Source organism: Pleurodeles waltl, chromosome 2_2 (genome assembly GCF_031143425.1).
Source record: "Pleurodeles waltl isolate 20211129_DDA chromosome 2_2, aPleWal1.hap1.20221129, whole genome shotgun sequence".
In the NCBI taxonomy this organism is placed as follows: domain Eukaryota; kingdom Metazoa; phylum Chordata; class Amphibia; order Caudata; family Salamandridae; genus Pleurodeles; species Pleurodeles waltl.
In genome coordinates this window covers 146,083,547-146,104,003 of record NC_090439.1, presented here as the reverse complement: position 1 = coordinate 146,104,003, position 20,457 = coordinate 146,083,547, and positions in this window count along the sequence as shown.

Here is a 20,457-nt window from a genome sequence, read left to right as displayed (position 1 = left end):
TTGGGATAGGCTGAGGTACAGGGGTGTGGGTCTGGGTGGGGGAAGTTGGAGGGGGGAGGCTAGAGAGAGGGACAATGGCTGCCATCAGTGCTGAGTCCAGAGTCTGAAATGCTTGCTGAAGGGCTGCCTGACCAGAGTGAATGCCCTCCAGGTATGCATTGGTTTGTTGCAACTGCCTCTCTACACCCTGAATGGCATTCAAAATGGTAGACTGCCCAACAGTGAGGGACCTGAGGAGGTCAATGGCCTCCTCACTGAGGGCAGCTGAGGTGCCTGGGGCGAAGGTGATCCCACCCTCCTGGGTGAGCGGGCACAGGGCAAAAGCTGAGGGGCTGCTGAGAGGGCGGTGCTGGTAGGCGGGGTGGTAGCTGTACCTGTAGATGCGAGGGGCACAGATGGACCCGCCACCGCAATGGAGCTCCCATCTGAGGAGGAGTCCGTATCACTGGTGTCAGCTCCTGTCCCCTCCGTGGAGCTCCCCTCGCCTTCCGTCCCACTGGTGAATTCTATGTCCGTAGTTTCGACCTCCGTGGCCATGTGGGATGCAGCTCCCTCCTGCTCCGGTGCCACTGCTCCTCCGCCTGATGATGCTAATGCACACAAGAACAGGGAGACCACAAAAAGCGAGGGGGAGACAGAAGAAAGACATGTTGAGTGCATGCAATACTGCTACCGTTGGTGGTCACGACAGACACAGAAGCCCCCTGCACTACGCCGCGCACTTGGAGTCCACTATTCAATCCCAGGGACATGGGTTACAAGGCTATGCCCGATTTCTGCACACAGGGATGTCACATGAGCCTAACTAGGTGTAGTTGGCACTGTACACAGGTGGGGTGCCACAGGGCCTAGCTTAAGTAGAGTCTTTGCCTACGAATCTTACCCTGGCCTAGGGGAACCCACAGCCCACCTCCCCCACCCAGATACCTCCACTGCACGCTGAATCAGCAGAATGAGAGTGTACTCACCCCCTTGTTGCTGCTGTGATGCCCTCAAGCGCCCATCCAACTTCGGGTACGCCACCGCCAGGATCCTGAACATAAGGGGGGTCATGGTGCGACGGGCACCCCTCCCACGTTGGGAGGCCATCCCCAGCTGGGCCTCCGCCGTCTTCTTGCTCCAGCGGCAAATATCCTCCCATCTTTTCCGGCAGTGGGTGCACCGTCTGTTGTAGACCTCCAGGGTCCGGACTTTCTTGGTGATGGCACGCCAAATGTCCTTCTTCTGGTGGGTGCTGACCTACAGGAATAGTACAGGGGAAAAGGAGAAGATATTACCGCCCGCACCGTCACAATCATTGGCTCGCATCCCTAACCTTGCCATGACGCACATGCACTCACTGTCTTTTCATGCACGCCTCATTCTCACCCACCCCTATCTTTCATCCACCCCACACCACACAGGCATTGCCCATACAGCATGCTCACAGTGTACTTACCTGTTTGTCTGGAGGACCGCAGAGTAGCGTGTACTGGGGGAGGACCCTATCCATGAGTTTCTCCAACTCCTCCGTGCTGAAGGCAGGGGCCCTTTCCCCAGACACACGAGCCATTGTCTCTTCCATACTGAGGTCACAGCAGCACTTGCAGTGTAGGTCCTCTCCTGTTGAAGATCAGGTATCAAGTGATTAAACAGAGAGAAAATGGCGGTCACGTCCGCGGCGGTGCGTACTGTCACCGCCGGCGTCCATCGTCATTGGCTCCTGGGACCCATAGGGTCCAATGTTAACCAATGCAGGATTGCGCAGTAGTCTTCGACTGCCTACCGCGACGGTGTACAACGCCAGCGCAGTTACCTCATATCTCCTTGTCCCACTTTACAGGTCAGGCAGCTGCCATTTCATGGGCCCACATGGCATTATTTTTGACTGCGCCACACATATGTAGGCCTTGCCTAAACACTCATACAGGCTAATTTCGAATTGCTAATATTTTCAGAGTAAGCTGTGTTTACATACCTCAGAGTTGGTTGACTCTCTGCTCGCTGTTCTCCTCCACAGGCACCGTCCGCTGGGGCATGTGAGGAGATGGCGGCATCCTCTGGTGTCCAGACTGCTTGTGGACCTGTTGACAATGGAGGAGCGACATGTGATCATCACCTACAGGCTTGATCGTGCCACAATCCAGGAACTGTGTGCCCAGTTGGAGCCAGACCTCATGTCAGCTATCCGCCATCCCACAGAAATCCCCCCTCAAGTGCAGGTGCTGTCAGTACTCCATTTCCTAGCAAGTGGGTATTTTCAAACTACAGTGGGCATAGCATCAGGAATGTCCCAGCCTATGTTTTCTAACGTGTTGTCCAGAGTGTTGTCTGCCCTGCTGAAACACATGCAGAGCTACATCGTTTCCCCTCAGGTGGAGGATTTGCCTACAGTGAAAAGTGACTTCTATGCCCTGGGACATGTCCCAAACATCATAGGTGCCATTGATGGGACACATGTGGCCTTGGTACCCCCCGCAGGAGTGAATAGGTGTACAGAAACCGGAAGAGTTACCATTCCATGAATGTGCAGATGGTGTGTTTGGCAGACCAGTACATCTCCCATGTTAATTACAAATTCCCTGGCTCAGTGCATGACACTTACATCCTGCGGAATAGCAGCATCCCTTATGTGATGGGGCAACTCCAGAGGCACCACGTGTGGCTATTAAGTGAGCACATGGACCCAATATAGTGGGAATAGTTGTCTGGGTCTGTGGATGTCCCTATGAGTTTGTGTTTGCCTAACAGCTGTCCCTCGCCATTTGCAGGTGACTCTGGTTACCCCAACCTGTCATGGCTACAGACCCCAGTGAGGAATCCCAGGACAAGGGCAGAGGAACGCTACAATGAGGCCCATGGGCGGACTAGGAGGATCATAGAGCGGATCTTCGGCCTCCTGAAGGCCAGGTTCCGGTGCCTCCATATGACAGGTGGTTCCCTATTCTACTCACCAAAGAAGGTATGCCAGATCATCGTGGCCTGCTGTATGCTTCACAACTTGGCTTTGCGATGACTTGTGCCTTTTCAGCAGGAAGATGGTCCGGATGGAGGTCTTGTGGCAGCTGTGGACCCTGTGGACAGTGAAGATGAAGAAGCAGAAGAAGAGGACATCGACAACAGGAACACGGTGATCCTGCAATACTTACAGTGAGACACAGGTAAGAAGACAACACTGCCTGCTACATCTGATTTAAATGTACTACCTCTCTACTGTCTGTCATTTTCACCCAGTGTATGGTCACTGAGTTGTCACTTTCCCTTATGATTTCACAGATGTGGGTCCCACTGTGTGACATCTGCTTTGTTTCCTCATGGACTATCGCTGTGTGAAATAAGTATGTTGACATTACCTTTGAATTAGCATTTTGCCACTGTAATTGCTACTACACTATTTCGAAATCACAAAGAGGCTCCTGATTGTTTTGTGCTTTAAGGGTGTTTAAGTGCTCAATATTGGAGGGGATTGTAAAATGGTGAGGGGTGATGGTGGAGGAATGTCCATGGCAGAGTCCAGTCTATTAGTCTCACAGGTGCATTGTCTCAAGGGACATAGGAAGTGGAGCTGGGGCAGTTTAAGAATGGACAGGGTGACAAGGTGGGAAAAAAAGATGACTATCAGGGTGGTCTCATTTCTTGGCGGGAGTCTTGGCATCGTTCGCTGTCTTTGTCCTGGATCTCAGGGACCGTTTGCAGGGTGGTTCTCCCTCTGCAAGGGGTGGGGTGCTGGTGTGCTGGTCCTGTGGCGGTGCATCCTGTCCACTTGCGCTGGCGGAGGTGGTGGGCAGTTCATCGTCCAGGCTAGTGTCAGGGGCCCCTTGTTGTGCCACAGTGTCCCTTCTGGTGTTGACGAGTTCCTTCAGCACCCCTACAATGGTGCCCAGGGTGGAATTGATGGATTTGAGTTCCTCCCTGAAGCCCAAATACTGTTCCTCCTGCAGCCGCTGGGTCTCCTGAAACTTGGCCAGTACCGTTGCCATCATCTCCTGGGAATGGTGTTAGGCTCCTATGATGTTGGAGAGGGCCTCGTGGAGAGTGGGTTCCCTGGGCCTGTCCTCCCCCTGTCGCACAGCAGCCCTCCCAGTTCCCCTGTGTTCCTGTGCCTCTGTCCCCTGAACAGTGTGCCCACTGCCACTGTCCCCAGGTCCCTGGTGTTGTTGGGGTAGTGGGTTAGCCTGGGTTCCCTGTAGTGGTGGACACACTGCTGCTTGACGTGTCCTGGGGACAGAGGTATGGGCCTGCTGGGTGGGTGCTGTGCTGGTGTTTCAAGAGGGGGGGAAGGTCTGTAGTGGCTTGCGCCAGTGTGAGGGGAACCGACTGTCCCGAGGTCCCAGATGGGCCGGGCTGGTCATATAGCTCCAGTTGGACAGAGCTGCTGTCATCACTGTGGGCCTCTTCTGTGGCTGGAGTGGACATATCTGGACCCTCCTGTCCGGTGACGTTGGGTAGGGGTCCTGCAGGGGTGTAAAAGCATGATTATTGCATCTGTGTGTGCCATTGTGTGCAATGGGTGGGTGACCCTGTACCCCAGTGCTTCCATTCATGTGTAGGACCTTGCGTGATAATGGTTTAGGGAGGTGTATGGGTTTGTGCTGTAGCCATTGTTTGGTGATGGGTGTCCATGCTTTGGTGTTGCATGCAGGGCTTGGGTTTGGGATGTGTGGTTAGTGATATTGGGACATGTGTGAGGAGTTGGAGTGATGGGGGTGAGGGCGAGGATGGGGGTATGTGATGGCATGCAGGTAGGGTGGGGGATGAAGTAGTAAAGATTTGTCTTACCAGAGTCCATTTCTCCAGCTATTCCTGCGAGACCCTCAGGATGCAGTATAGCCAAGACCTGATCCTCCCTTGTTGTTAGTTGTGGGGGAGGAGGTGGGGGTCCGCCGCCAGTCCTCTGTACCGCGATGTGGTGTCTTGAGACCACGGAACGCACCTTCCCCCGAAGGTCGTTCCACCTCTTCCTGATGTCATCCCTAGTTCTTGGGTGCTGTCCCACTGCGTTGACCCTGTCCACGATTCTTCGCCAGAGCTCCATCTTCCTAGCTATGGAGGTGTGCTGCACCTGTGATCCGAATAGCTGTGGCTCTAACCGGGTGATTTCCTCCACCATGGCCCTGAGCTCCCCCTCAGAGAACCTGGGGTGTATTTGTGGTGCCATGGGGTGGTGTGGGTGATGTGTGGGGTGGTGTGTGTTGTGATGTGTGGGGTGATAGTTAGAGGTGTGTTGTGTGATGTGCGTGGATGTTATGTGGGTGATGGTATTGAGTGCCTGTGGATGCTAGTTTGTTGATGGTGGTGTCTCTCTCTGGCCTTCTGTCGCAATTGTGGTTGCAGGGGATTGTGGGTGATGTGGGTGTGTGTTTTATATTGTATTGGGTGTGTGGGAGTGGTGTGTGTATGTGTATCACGTGTGTGTATTTCGAATTGTCCAATGTGGTAGTGTTTTTTAAGTGTGTGTGTATTTTGAGCGGGGCGGTGTATACCGCCAATGGATTACTGCGGTTGAAAGACCGCCGCGTGGATTCATGGGTCGTGATAGTGTGGGCGTATTCCTATTGGCGTGACGGTGTTGGTTTTGTTATCGCCAGTTTATCATTGACCTTTGGTGTGGCGGACTTGTGTGGGTGTCTAGATTTTACCGGATTCCGGGGTTTGGGTCATAATGACCGTGGCGGAATTCCGCGGCGGTGTGTTGGCAGTCTTCTGCACGGCGGTAAGTGGCTTTTACCACCAATGCTGTGATGACCCCCCAATGTCTGACAAGGACCTTCCTTTTGTGGTCTGGGGGACTGTACCTCCATATCTCTACCTTGACACAATATGAGTCAGCTATTCTTGGCTATGACAGTCCAGACATATGTACAGCCTATGTGTGTACAATTAAATAAAATGTTTGTTGTGACCAGACACTTGCACCAATGTGTGTGTCTGTGTTTGTTGTAAACCTTAGCTGACCCTGTACCTATAACACATCCCTCCTTGCAGTAGTATTTTGTGTCTTCATCATTTGCTTTACATCGCCTTACTTTTCTATATAGCAACAATTGAAACAGAAGCAAGCAGACACAAACTTTGTGATAAGTGGTATTTATTATGAATTTGTGTGTAGAATAAAAACAAGGGACATGAAAGAACAGCAGAGGGAAGGGTTCAATCATGGTCGATGAAATCGTTGTAGTAGATGCCACAGCATTGGAAGTCGTAAAGTCCAGTGTACATCTCCCATAGAAAATGGAAGGTGGTTGAGGAACAGTCAACAGAGTGAATATGTGCCAGGAAGTGGTCACTTGCTGGCAGTGGTCGGTGTCTGGTCATCTGCACCTCATGGTTTCTTAGCTGGACATCCTGGCTTGCTTGGGGGGGAGCTGCTGCTACAGAGGCATGGGTGTCTGGGACAGGTTCTTGCCTGACAGGGCCTCCGTTCCAGTGGCTGGCACCAATGGAGAAGAGCCTGGTGTTTCTGCACCAAAGGAAGGGGTGGAGTGTTGTGGATGATCCTGGGTCAGGATACAGCTAATGTCCCTCAACACCCCTGTTAGAGAGGCCAGGTTGGTATTTGTGGCCTCCCACTGTTAAAGCATATCCCTATGGATGTCCTTCCACAGCTGCATCATCTCCTGGAGATCAGAAAGTACCAGGCCCATCATGCCTTGAGACTCCTGATAGACCCCGAAGACTTGACTGATGGTGTCCTGGCCAGCAGCATCCTCATTGGACTTACCCTGGCCTCACCCTGACAGCCCACAACTTCCCTCCCATTCACTCTACCCCCATGGGCCTTTGACCTTGCCTAGGTGTCCCCTACTACTGGTTCCAGGTTCATCATTGTCCGAGGTGTTGTGCTGTGACTCAGGATCCTGGACTGGGGGGCACAAGATGGTTGCCACTGTCCAAGGGGCACTGTTTGGAGGGTGAATGGATGCTCAGGTGGGCAAAGCAACCATGCTGGGAGGTCTTGATGAGGCCACAGTGAGACTCACTATTGGGATCTGACCGGGCTGTCCAGATGGGCTTGAACCGTCACCCAGGTCCAGACACCCAGGAGTGTCATAATCACTGAGGGCATCATCCATGGGGGTATTGGCAGTGTTGTCTGTGGCTTCTTTGTGCCCAGTGGCAGCTTGACCTGTTGATGTGAAAGATACAACGTTACTGGTTGTATTGTGACATCTACCTCCAGATGTTCACCATGATATTTTGCAAAGCCTGGTTACACAGTTGATTGGCAGGTTATCCTATTGTGACAGGTACACATACCTGACATTAGGGAAGCATGCCAATTCCATTTAAGGCAACCATCTTGCCACAGTGCAGGCAAAACAGTGGCTGGGCTGGATGTGGCCTGACCATTTTGAGGCCTAGTTGATTGCTCTGCAGGCTGACCCATGAGTTTGCTGTGTATGCGATCGGAGTCACCTTGTGGTCAGTGCATTGTGAATGTGTCTGCAGCCAATACCAATCTGGCGATGCATTTTGAGGCCTTATTGTTAATTTATGTTGCACACTGGGTGAGATGTCCTTTATGTCCTTGATAGTTTTATATTGGCTTAGCAGTCCAAAATTGAGCTAGGTGGCGATCTACATCTCTAATTTGAGAATGAGCTGTATCTTGGTCCCTCCCAGATGAGTACACAGGCAAAGATTTTTGGACAAGTGACCACTGTTCTACTATTTGAAGTCACTTAAACAATGCCTTCTGGAAGTGGCATTCAGGTCACTTGCCTAGTTTCCAACAGTAGCCAAATGTTATCCTCCCAGGTGAGCAAATTTCCTTCGTCGGTACACTAACACATGCATTGGGGCAAGTGGACACTGGGAAGGTGATTAAAGTTAATAAAAAACAGGGCCCACTGGGTTTTAGATTTAGGTCACTACCACTAGTTCTCATTACTAGACAAACGTGATCCCCCCCAGAAGAGTAAGCTTCCATTGTGAGTTAACGAACAAGGGTATTTGGACATGTGTACACTGGGCTTTTGTTTGGAATTAGAGATACAGAGCCTCCTAGTCCTAGCAGTCATGTTACTCCCTCTACTTCATACACTTGAGAAATGCATTTGCATCCGGTGAGTACACTTCTTATGTGATTTCTCAAAACAGGAGTCTTTAGAGAAGAGGTCACTAGACTGATGGTTCAAGTGACAGTAAAAGACCCTCCTGTGAGTTGCAGTCATGTAACTCCCTGTACTACTCATACTTTTCAAACTGTATCCTCACAGGACAGCATACTTCAATTGAGAGTTAAGACTAAGGGGAGCTCATGGAGTTCTACTCTTTTGAATTCTGCAAAGTTAGCTAAAAACTCAGTGAATTTCTGTGGAGTTCTGTGTACAGCGGAATGCCCCCTGCCCTACCACCCTGGCCTGAATGTACCCGATCTTGGAAGCACTAAGCAGGGTCAGGCCTGGTTAGTAGTACCCTGCTTAGCGCTTCCAAGATCGGGCATATTCAGGCCAGGATGGTGGTATGCCAGAGTCAGCAAGAGCTGCCATTTCAGGCCACTTGAGCTGACACAACCCACCGGCCTGGAGCCTGCTGCTCTCAACCACACCTGCACACTTCCCTTCACCAACTACCTTCCTTAACAAACTTGCTATGGCGGGCCAAGCACAACACTGCCTTGCACCAGCCTTGCAATTGCTTCCTGCACTTACACACAGCCTCAGACTGCCCTTTGTTTAGGGCCCAGCACTAGCAACAGCAAACCAGCTCACCACCAGCAGCCTGGTATTTTCAGAAAGTTAGCAGCCTTGCTTACCACTGGGATCTAAGACACTTTCTCAGGCCACATACATCTCTATCTGGTGGGGGCTGCTGGACTACCACTCAGCAGCTGGTACTCCCCCGGTCTCCAGTACTTTCTGCTGGCCTCAGCACTGTACCACAGGCCATTACACCACTATCTTTCTCTGGGACTCTGGGGAGATGAGTTCTGTTCAAGTGGAGCTATGACTGCAAGTTTCCTTTTTTCCAAGCACAGATGCCCCTCATGCGCAAATACTGTCAATGCCCAGTGCCGGGCCCCTTGTGCACATAGAAGAGAAAGTCAAACAGGGGTCTCACCTGAATGCTGGGTCCAGGGTCCCCCTTACCAGTGGCCTGGCTCTCTTCTTCCTGCTCCCGAGCTGCTGAGATAGTGAAAAGAGGAAGGCCTGGATCTGGAGAAGCTTCAGGCAGCTGAAAGCAAAACAGAAGCAGAACAGAAAGCAAAGCCTTAGCTACGGGTCTCCTTGCCTGCTGTAGGGCATTTCTAAACAATATATATATATATATATATATATATATATGTGTATATATATATATATAAAACAGTTGTTCAGGCAATCGTTATTCAGGCAAAATCATTGTTTAGACAGTAGTTGTTCCGTACTTCATTGTAGAGACTTTTTAGTTGTTTAGCAGTAGTGTTTAGGCAAGTAGTTGTTTAGGACCTAGTTGTTCAGGGGGTTTCCCATAAAAGACACTTTGTCACTCTCTACTCCCTTCTACTATGTGAACCCCCATGGGAAAATTCCAGTATTTATCATATTCATCAGTGCATTATTTCCATCCATGGATCCTACCCAAAATTGCTCAATTTGCATTATTTAGTCTTCTGAGGATTCAGCTCATTCAGATATTCCTTAGCATGAATCTCTGAAGTAAACACTTTAATCCTTGCTTTGACTACTGTTTTTAGTTGTGCCGTGGCTTGTAAAAAAGCTTCCCCTTTGCTTCCCAGTAGGCTAAAGCCTCCAATGGTATTCTTCTATAGCGTGGCAGAAGTTTCGGTGTGCAAAGAAAGTGTAGTCCTCCACACTGCTTGAAAAGTCAGGCCGGGCCTTTCTGAAAATGGCTTGTCAATATAAAAATTACCAAAAAATACATGATTGCTATTGGGTGTTTTGCTTCAGAGCCCTGATCTTTCCTCCACCTCCTAGTAGGGGGAACCAATGCACTCTCCGTACTTCCATCTCCCAATCCAAGTTCATGAACTCAGGAAAAGCTTTCCTTAGGAGATTCCGCCCCTTTCTTTATCCCTAAGAATCACAAGTTTTTTCTCCTCTGATGGTTTACATAATCTTCCAGCTTCCACATGATGTCAGATAGTTGCTCGCCCTGTGCCTCTGCATGCTCCTTTAAATACCTCAACATCTGCCTCCATCGTGGACGTTCTTGTTTTGATCAAGTTCAGTTTGTCTTCTATGTCCTCACATGTCTTAGCAACCTTGCACACAGTAAGCTGAAGCTGTTTGGTGCCGACCCTGGCCCCCAGGGTCTCTGTTCAGGTTTTGGTTTGTAGCTCCTTTGTTGTACCATACATCAGATGTAGCATTGACTTATCTGTGCTTTCTGTGTTTTGTGTGGTGTGGCTTTCCTTATCCCCTTCTCTGGCTCCGTTTGCAAATGGTAAAGTCTCAGGCACCCTTTCCTGGCTTGACAGTCTTAAGCCTGATAAATTGCATCTCAGGTTTGCAGCCACCTGTCCTGATGCATGATTCCCTGTTGATGAGCCGGATCTCGCCCTTGTCCATCAACGCTGTTGTTGCTGTTGTTTTACTGTGGACCCTAGAGCCATGGACAAACTGGTACCATTATCCGAGTATAGGCTACCTTCTTCCTCACTTTGATTAGAACAGCTGCTAATAACCTCATATTCTTCAGTAAGTGAATAAAACGTGTTTCTTCCTTCTCAAGACCAGCCTGAATTCCTTCAATTCCATCCATCTTTTCCTGTTTTATCACCGTGCCCTTCTACAGTGGGGTCCCCAGCTGTACCTGGCTCCTTACCATTTTTTTTGTGCTGTTCCCCCCAGTATGTAACGCTGGTGCTGACAGGTTGTCTCTGTTTCTCTCGTGAGCTGCTTGGCTACCCTTCTTAAACACTTCCGAGACATTGTTTTTTTAATCCGGATTTTAGCCAGACTATCCATCATGAAAATGGCCCTCGTCTCTCTCCCCAGGATGCTTACTTCAGGGGGTTGCCTCTTCACCCCAGAATGCGTCTCACCCATCCTCACAGTAGCCCCAGGACACACTGCCCCAGCCAGAGATCTCTATCCTCCAGATTTGTCAACTTCACATTCATGATAGGAGAGACAATATACTCGCCCCCAGAGGCTTTTTTGGGTGCTATTGCTGTGTTTCTGTCTCTCTCTTGTTTATCCCCTGTGGGGTGGTGAGAGTTGGTTGCTAGCATTGTAACCTCCTTTGCTTTTGTCTCTGTGTTCTCAGGGAAGGTGGTTAACCCTGCACACCCATTAGCCTGCCCCCTGCTACTAACAAATTGATAGCATGTTGCGGTCCATTCCCTTGCCTATGAGCAACCTGCTTGATGTCCAACAGTTCCTTAGGGGTTGTTTCACAAGTTTTATTGCTTAGTTTTACCAGACCTATTAGAGACCGCCTACCTACAGGGGCCCCACTGTTCCAATCTTGTTTTGCCATGTACTTCTGTCCTGCACCAAGCACCAAACGACCACTGAGTGAGATGCTAGACAGGTGGACACTGGGCTGGTGATTGGAGTGACAGTGAGGGTTGCAAATGGAGAGCAGTGAGCATACATTATATTACGTTTTGGTGAAATTTTATTGTTTTAACTTACTACACTCCACTTCCCCATGTATTTCTGTCAAGCCCTCAGGGTGCAGGATGCCAAGACCTTCTCCTCCTAGGGATGGCATTGTAAGGGAGGAGGTGGAGTGCCACCATTAGTCTTCTTTGCCTGCAGCTGGTACCTGGAGACCAGGGAAAGGACCTTGCCCATGAGGTCATTCCAACTCTTTCTGCTGCTCACCGTTGTGCACAAGGAGGGGCCTACAGGATTCACTCTGTTGTCTATCCTATCCCACATTTCCATTTTCCTACTGAGAGCAGTGTGCTGGACTTGGGCTCCAAACAATTGTGGCTCTTCTCTTGTGATTTCATCCATCATGACTCTTAGCATGGATTTTTAAGATGGCTCTTGGTTGAAAACATATATTTTACAGGTGACAGTGACTTGAAAAAGGGTGTGACTAGACAAACATGTGTGCAGGGTTGGTATGGGATGTTGAAAAAAATATTGAAAGGGAGCCTATTCTATGGAGTTTATTTTTTTTATGAACTCTGTCTTGCTGGCTCTTGCTGTGAAAATGCAGAGGATTGTGGTGTGTGAAGGGGTTTCTTTTATAGTGTCCTTTGCAGGTGTGTCCAGTGTGGCAATGTGTGTCAGCTGAGAGGTTTTCAAATCTATCCAATGTCCAGTTGTGTATTACTTTGGTGACCGCGGACCACAGTGGTTCAGACTGCCATTTGTTGACCACCATGGGTGCCCACCACTGCAACTTTGGACTGGTTAGTCGCGGGGCTGTCGGTGCTGGGGTTCAAACCGCCTATTTTCAGGCCTCCGCACCACTACTGGTCTTCCTTTTTTGGTTTGAAGTCAGCGGTTTTGCCTTTGTAACTCATAATAGGGTGGTCTGTAAGACTGCCAACATGGTGTTTTGTTTTGAGGACCGCCAAAACAGCGTTTTTTGGGACCGCCAAGCTAATAATAAGGCCCCTACTTTGGTAACTTTCACATGTAAAAAAAAAATCTATATGAAATAATTAATACTAATATAAAGAACATTACATGATTAGAAACCGATTATTTAAAAACATTTTTTTTTTTACATTTGATTAAAAAAACAATGGTTGAAGATAAGTTACTGTTAAGAAAACTTAATCATGTATTATTTCAATGCAAAACCAACTTAAAATACTCAAACATTAGACACTAAAAGGTTATAATTATAACTTAAGGTGATCATTTCTGCCACAGCCAAAACTTTCTATCACTTGCGCACCTTGGGACAGAGTGGTTTAAATCTGCTGGGCAGACTAAACAACTATTACACATGTAGTTGTCATGCACAGCTTATAATTTGTCCAATTGCACCTATAGCATGTTCAATCATAGCATTCATACCAACACTCATACTATCCCAAATTACATTACTTAAAGTAACACTACACCTGGGAGATTAGTTAAGGGGGTACAAAGTAAAAAGGAGGTCCCCAAAAAAAAATTTCAACAGTGTATTTTCAATAGACATTTTCATCATTTGTAGCACCAAAATGGTTGATTAACTATGGCCAGAATATAGTTATGAGAAGGAAAGTGTTTTTTCTGTAGTTTGAACTGGATTGTTTAAAAGTAATATGGAAGGCAAACATAGTGAAATATTGGATCACAGTATATCAGAATAATGTTGTGGTAAACTGTGCACATAGTGAGGACAAAACTCATTTTTTATGGTTGATGACAGCCCTTTCAAATTTAAAAGGCAGGCCATTGTTTTGAACAGACTTTGAGTGTGTTTTGTGTTTTATAGTGAAATATGCATTACTGCTATTTTGGCCATGTCTAGGAAGAGAGGAGTTATCTCACCAAACTGGGTGCAGGTAAGGAAAAATATTATTTTACATGTACATATTTAATTAAAAAAAGCATGCAATGTACTGCAGTGCTACTTTGAAAAGTATAGGGTTAATATTAAATTGCTAAAAAAATATATGGCACTTCACTCTATTCCACTAGACTGTATTCCACTGTGCTCTACTCTGCACCGGTGTACGCCACTGCACTAAATGCATCTGTTCTCTGCACCACTGCACTCTACTGTATGCCACTACACTCTGCACCATTGTACCGTGTGAACCACTATACTCCGCACAACTGTGCTCTATGCCATTGGAATCCATGCCACTTCACTTGACCCCACTGCTCTTCACATCACTGCACTCTACACCACTGCACTCTACTGTGCACCACTTTATGCCTCTGCACTCTATGCCACTTCACACTACTCTATACTACCCTACACCACTGCCGTCTTTACCACTTCACTTTACTCTGCACCACTCTCCTCTAACCCACTGTACTATAAGCCACCACACTACATGTCAATACACTGTATCCCATTGCACTGTGCACCACTCCACTGTGCGGTGCTGCACTCTGCACCACTCTATTCTGCACTACTCTATTTTGCCCCACTGTGGTCTACACCACTGCACTCAGTGGCACTGTACTCTATAGCAGTGCAGTTTATGCCACCTCACTGTATACCACTACACTCTACTACGTACCATGTTATACCATTGCTCTCTATGTTAATTTACTGTACTCTGCACCACTCTATGCCACTGCACTCTATGCCACTCTACTGAAATCTGCAATACTTTACTCTATGCTACTCTAGTCCACACAACTGTACTTTACTCTGCATCACTCTTGTCTGTACCACTGAACTTTATGCCACTCTACTGTACTCTAATTTACTGTGCACCAGTACACCAGTACACCTAGTGCCACTCTACGCGGCACCCCTGTACTCCACACCACTACACCCTATGCCACTTCACTCTGCTCCACTCTACTCTATTCTGTACCACTCTATACCTCTGCACTCTACTTTGCACCTCTCAATGCCACTGAACTCTATGCTACTGTACTCTACTCTGCATCACTTTACTATGCCACTCCACTGAATGGTACTCAACTCTATGCCACTCTACTGTGCTCCACGATACTCTATGTCACAGAAACGTTTACCACTGACTGTGCATTACTCTACTGTACGCAATTGCAGTCTGTGCTACTGTACTGTCTGCCACTGCACTCTGTGCCACTCTTCTCCGCACCACTGTATTCCACACCACCGTACTCTATGCAACTGCACTCTATAGCACTGCACTCTACTCTGCCCCACTCTACACCACTCTGCTCTGCACCATTCAATGCCAGTGCACTCTACATCACTGTACAGTACTTTGCATAACTACACTCTAGGCCACTGCACTTTATAACACTTCATTGTATGCCACTGCACTGTACTCTGCACCGGTATGTGTTACTGTGTTCTATGTCACTGTACTGTACTTTGCACCATTCTACTGTACACACTGAAGTCTACACCACTGTACTCTAGTGTAAAGCACTCTACCTATGGTATTACACTGTACAGACTCTCGACTCTACACACTGCCAGTCTACACCTCTCTACCACACCACATCTCACACAAATCCACCATACTGTATGACATTCTACCATATTCCATTTCACTATATGCAACTCTACTTCATGCCGATCTTCTCTACCCCATTTGTCTAAAACACTTCACTCAGTGTCACTCTACGCCATGCCCCTCTACTGTACAGTGCTCTAGTCTATGCCAATCTACTCCATGCCACTCCAAGCCACTCTACTCCAATCCACTCTATGCCACTGTACTTCACTTTCCTCGAATCCATTCTACATCTATACCACTTTACTCTAGTCTATACCACTGCTGCATGCCACTCAAATCTACTCCACTCTACTCTATTCCACTTCAAGCCTCTCTACTCCACTGCACTGTATGCCACTCAACTCTATGCCACTCAAAGCCACTCTAAACTACTCTTCTTTACAATACTACACTCTACCCACTGTACTTTACACTGCACTACTGCACTGCACACCACTGTACTCTACGCTAACTGCACTGTGCCTTACTGCACTTTAATCTATACCACTCTACTACAGTGCCACTCTACTCTACTTTGCACCACTTTAATCTATGCCACTGCACTCTATACTACTGCACTCTGTGTCATTGCACTCAACTGTATACCAATGTGCTCTATGCCACTTTACTGTGCATCACTACACTCTAGGCCACAGCACTATATGAGTTAGATTTTTCAGCCCTAGGCTGGTCTTTCTACAAACCTTTTGCCTGTTTGCCTCACATGTGTGCTATATCTTTTATCGGCTTGAGGACTCTGAGCTCTTTACGACTGCTGACTAGTGCTAAAGAGCAGGTGCTTCTCCCTAAAACATTATAATATTGGTGTATACACAATTGGCATATTTAATTTACTTGTAAGACCCTTGTAAAGTGGTATACCATATACCCAGGGCCTGAATATCAAATGCTACAAGTGAGCCTGCAACACTAGTTGTTCCACCCACACAAGTAGTCTTGCAACTCCATTTCAGGACCAGTATGTGGATTTTACTGCCACTTCGACTTGGCCTTTAAAACTTTTTTTTTTACATTTACGCCACTAAGGTAGGCCCTAGGAAGCCCATAGGACAGGGTGCTATGAAGGTAAAAGGCAGGACATTTACATTTAAGTTTTATATGCCCTGGTAGTGAAAAACTCCCAAAGTTGTGTTTCACTGCTGTGACACCTATTCCTTTCATAGGCTAGGAATGAGAATTTCTTACAAGACTTTTCAGTTGTAATTCCTGGTCAGAAAGGAGTAGTTGCATCATGCTTCATATCATTGGAATGGTAATGATAAATCCTCTTTAATGTAAGGTCAGATTTAACATTACTATTTTAAAAAAGGCACTTTTCTGCTCTTACAGCTCTGTGTGCATATGCCTGTAACCTGTACACGTCTGGAGTGGGTGACACCTATACTTTGTGCATTTTCTCTAGACAGCCACAAACACATGAAGGTTAGGTGTTTCTGAGCACTCATGTGCATTCCGATGGCTCTTCCCGGGGAGGAAGGGTAGAGGGAGCTGGCACACCTGACAAGGAAATGCCTGTCCCCACACAAAGAGCTGATTATCCCCTAATGATAGTCTGGAGCAAGGGGTGAGGAGAAAAGTGTTCACTGACATAATATCTAAACCAAAAGTATAGTGATTCAAAAATATTGTGTCAAAAATATTGATCATAAAAATATTGTTATTCTATACATATAACAATAAGCACAAAAATATCAAAAAGAAATGTCGCTTTGCACTAATATCAAGAAAGATATACAAAGATATTGGCCCTCATTACAACCCTGATGGTTGGTGTTAAAGTGGCAGTAATACCGCCAACAGGCTGGTGGTAAATACCGCCAAAATATGACCATGGCAGTGAGAACTCAGATAGACAGCCATTTTACTACATCGACCGCCATGGCGGAAACAACAGGCACCACGGTGGTAGTAGCCTACAGCCAGGCGGAAGTCAATGTTCCACCCACCATATTACAAGAACACAATCCACCACATTTTTCGGGGCAGTACCAACAACATCAAAAGCCTGGAGGAAACACTGCACAGAAGGGAAAGGACTCACCATTAGAGATGGAGGAAACAACCACACTGCCATTGAGCCCGAGCTGCATGTCTTCCCCATGCTCTTTTACGTGCTTCTCCACCATCACCATGAACACCAACGACGGTGATGACGACAATGGTGAGTACAGCCACCTAGCACACAAGGGACGGGGAGGAAAAAGAGAGTGACACACACATGCAACACACACACCCCCACCCCAACCCCATATACACATACAGCTGCAGTACTAAAACATATTTACCCTGTACATCGGATGAATAATGCAGGGACAACAGGAATTTACTAAAGTGAGTGTAATAAGATCAACACAGTAGAAATAAGAAACAGATATATACAATTGTACAGTTCAAGGGACACTGCCCAGTCCTCAGTGTGCGTGGGCCACAGGGCCACAGGCCAAAGTCCACGGCCCCACTTGTCACCTGCATCAACATGGAGGGAACACTGCAGGGGCATCAGTTGCTAAATAGGCAGGCATTTCAGGGGAATGGGGGATGGGTGGCACCTCAGCTGGGAGATGAAACAAGACCAAAGGTTCTGGAGGGGGCAACATACCCTGTGCTTGGTCCTGGGGAGTACAAAGCCACAGTCTCTCAAGTTGGTGACTTCCCCACTAGTTCTGGAGGGGGCAACAAGCCCTGTGCTCCAGATCCTTGGGGAGGCTGAGGTTGATGGGTGACTTCCCCACTGGTTCTGGAGGGGGCATCATTCCCTGTGCTCTTGATCTAGTGAAGGCTGGGGTTAGTGGGTATTTTACCCATTGGTTCTGGACCGGGCATCGTGCCCTATGCTCTTGATCCTGGGGAGGCTGGGATTCGTGGGTGTCTTACCCACTGGTTCTGGAGGGTGCATCGAGCCCTGTGCTTTTGATCCTGGGGAGGCTGGGTGTCTTACCCACTGATTCTGGAGGGGACATCGTGCCCTGTGCTCTTGATCCTGGGGGGTGTAAGGTCACAGTCTCTCAAGTGAGTCTCATACCCACTTGATTTGCAGAGGGCAGGCCACACAGCAGCCCATGGAGGCAGGACTACATACCGTCCGCCGGTGGTGACAGCTGCTCAGTGATGGTGGTAGTGCTGCTGTTGCTGGTGGGGGGAGGCTCCAGCTCATCCCCTGCAGCCTCAGATGGCTGCACAACCATGGTTGGTGGTGGGGGCTCCGTCAGAGTCCCTGCACCAGGCCCCTTGCCCTTACTGCCTGCTGGTGCAGGCTCCTTTCTCTTCCTGGCAGCAGCTGGGACAGGCTCCTTGCCCTTCCTGGCAGCAGCTGGGGCAGGCTCTTTGCTCTTCTTGGCAGCAGCTCGGGCAGGCTCCTTGGTCTTCCTGACAGCAGCTGTGGCAGGCTCCTTACCCTTGAGGCTGCCTGGTGTAGGCTCCTTTACCCTCAGGACATGTGCCCTGGATCCTTTCCTACCATGAGTGGGGGTGGTGACTACAGGGCCCATGGACTGGGTGGCTAAGGTGCTTACCCGTTTTTTTGCCACCCTGGCCAGGCTTGCAGGATGGGGGTAGGGGTAGGTAAGAGGTCAAGGGTGGATAGGAAAAGCTTTTTAGGGACACTGGGGAGGGAAGAAGGAGAAGATTCAGGAGTGAAGGAAGAGGGAGTGGTTGTAGGAGGTATATATTTGCTGATTTTGAGTACAGGTGCATGGACTGGATGCTGTTGTGAGGTGGATGGCTGTTGGGTGTCTGAGGGCTTGCGTCTGTGTATTTTAGGGGGGGAACAGACACAGTGGGAGAGGACACAGGGAACATATGCATGTCTGTTGTGGAGGTGTCTGCCAGTGAGGTGTGTGTTCTGCTAGATGTGGTGGTGATGCTGGTAGTTGATGATGGTGTAGTGCATGCAGGTGTGAGTGTTGATGGAATTGGGAGGGAGGTGCAGGAGGAGGAGGAGGGGGAGTCAATGGAAATTGTGGATGTTGGTATGTCTGCATCTGGATGGTGTTTGTGTGAGTACCTGTGTGTTGACGTGTGGTGCTTGTGTTTACCTGTGACACTCTTGGGTGTTGTTTTGTGTGAATGCTCATCTGCCTGTGTGCTTGGGATAGGTTGGGGTTGAGGGGAATGGGTTTGGGAATAGGAAGTTGGAGGGGGAGGGTGGATACAGGGACAATGGCTGCAATCAGAGAGGAGGCCAGAGCCTGGATCCATCTCTGTTGGGCTGACAAGCAAGTGTGAATGCCCTCCATGAATGCATTAGTCTGTTGCATCTGGGCTGCCAGCCCCTGGATGGCACTCACAATGGTTGACTGCCCTACAGAGATAGATCTCAGGAGGTCAATAGCCTCCTCACTCAGGGCAGCAGGGCTCACTGGGGCAGGGCCTGAGGTGCCTGGGGCAAAGGAGATGCCCACCCTTCTGGTGAGCGGGCATGGGTAACTTGATGAGGGTCTGCTGGGAGGGCGATGGTGGTATGGGGGTGGCCGATGTACCTGTAGCTGGGGTGGTCACAATGGTGACTGCCATCACCATGGAGCTTCCATCGGAGGAGGTATCTGTGTCAGAACTGTCCCCTTCAGTCTCGGCCTTGGTGCTCCCCTCACCCTCCGTCCCACTGGTGCCCTCACCATCGGTGGACTCTGCCTCCTAGCTTCTGTGGGATGCACCTACCTCTGTCGCCGGTGCCTCTGCTCCTCCGCCAGATGATGCTAATGCACATAAGTACAGGGTGACAAAACAAAAAGGGGGGAGAGACAAAGGATAAACTGGGTCAGTGGGTGCACCAACACCATCGTTGGCATACACAGCACACTCATACACAGGGTACAGCCCTACGCAATATGCCTTGCACTACCAGTGATATTGCTGGCCACCAAGGATTAGGGAGGGGCACACACCGCCAAATGCAGCACACCTGGGACCCATGTAACCCTGACCAGTAGTGGATGCCTACGACCTAGGTAGCAGGATTATCCCTTCAGGACCCTTGCCACCAGGGGACCTACTCTGCAATGTCAGGCCTGGCCTAGGGGCACCCCACCCAGATACGACCCTACCATGCATAAGTTGTGATGATGGGCACTGTACTCACCCCCTTGTGGCTTCTGTGATGCCCTCAAGTGTCCATCCAGCTCAGGATAAGCCACCGCCAGTATGTGGGCCATCAGGGGGGTCAGGATTTGACGCCACCCCTATCAAGTTGGGAGGCCATCCCCAGCTGGGCCTCCGCTGTCTTTGTTCCCAGCGTCTCAGGTCCTCCCACTGTTTCCGACAGTGGGTGCTCTGCCTGCTGTAGACCCCCAGGGTCCACACTTCCTTGGCAATGGCACGCCATATACCTTTCTGTTGATGGGTGCTGACCTGCAGAGGGAATACACACAGGAAAATAGTATCAGCCAGACAGTCCTGCCTGTTACACTTATGGCCCACCATACCCCTTCACATCACCATTTACA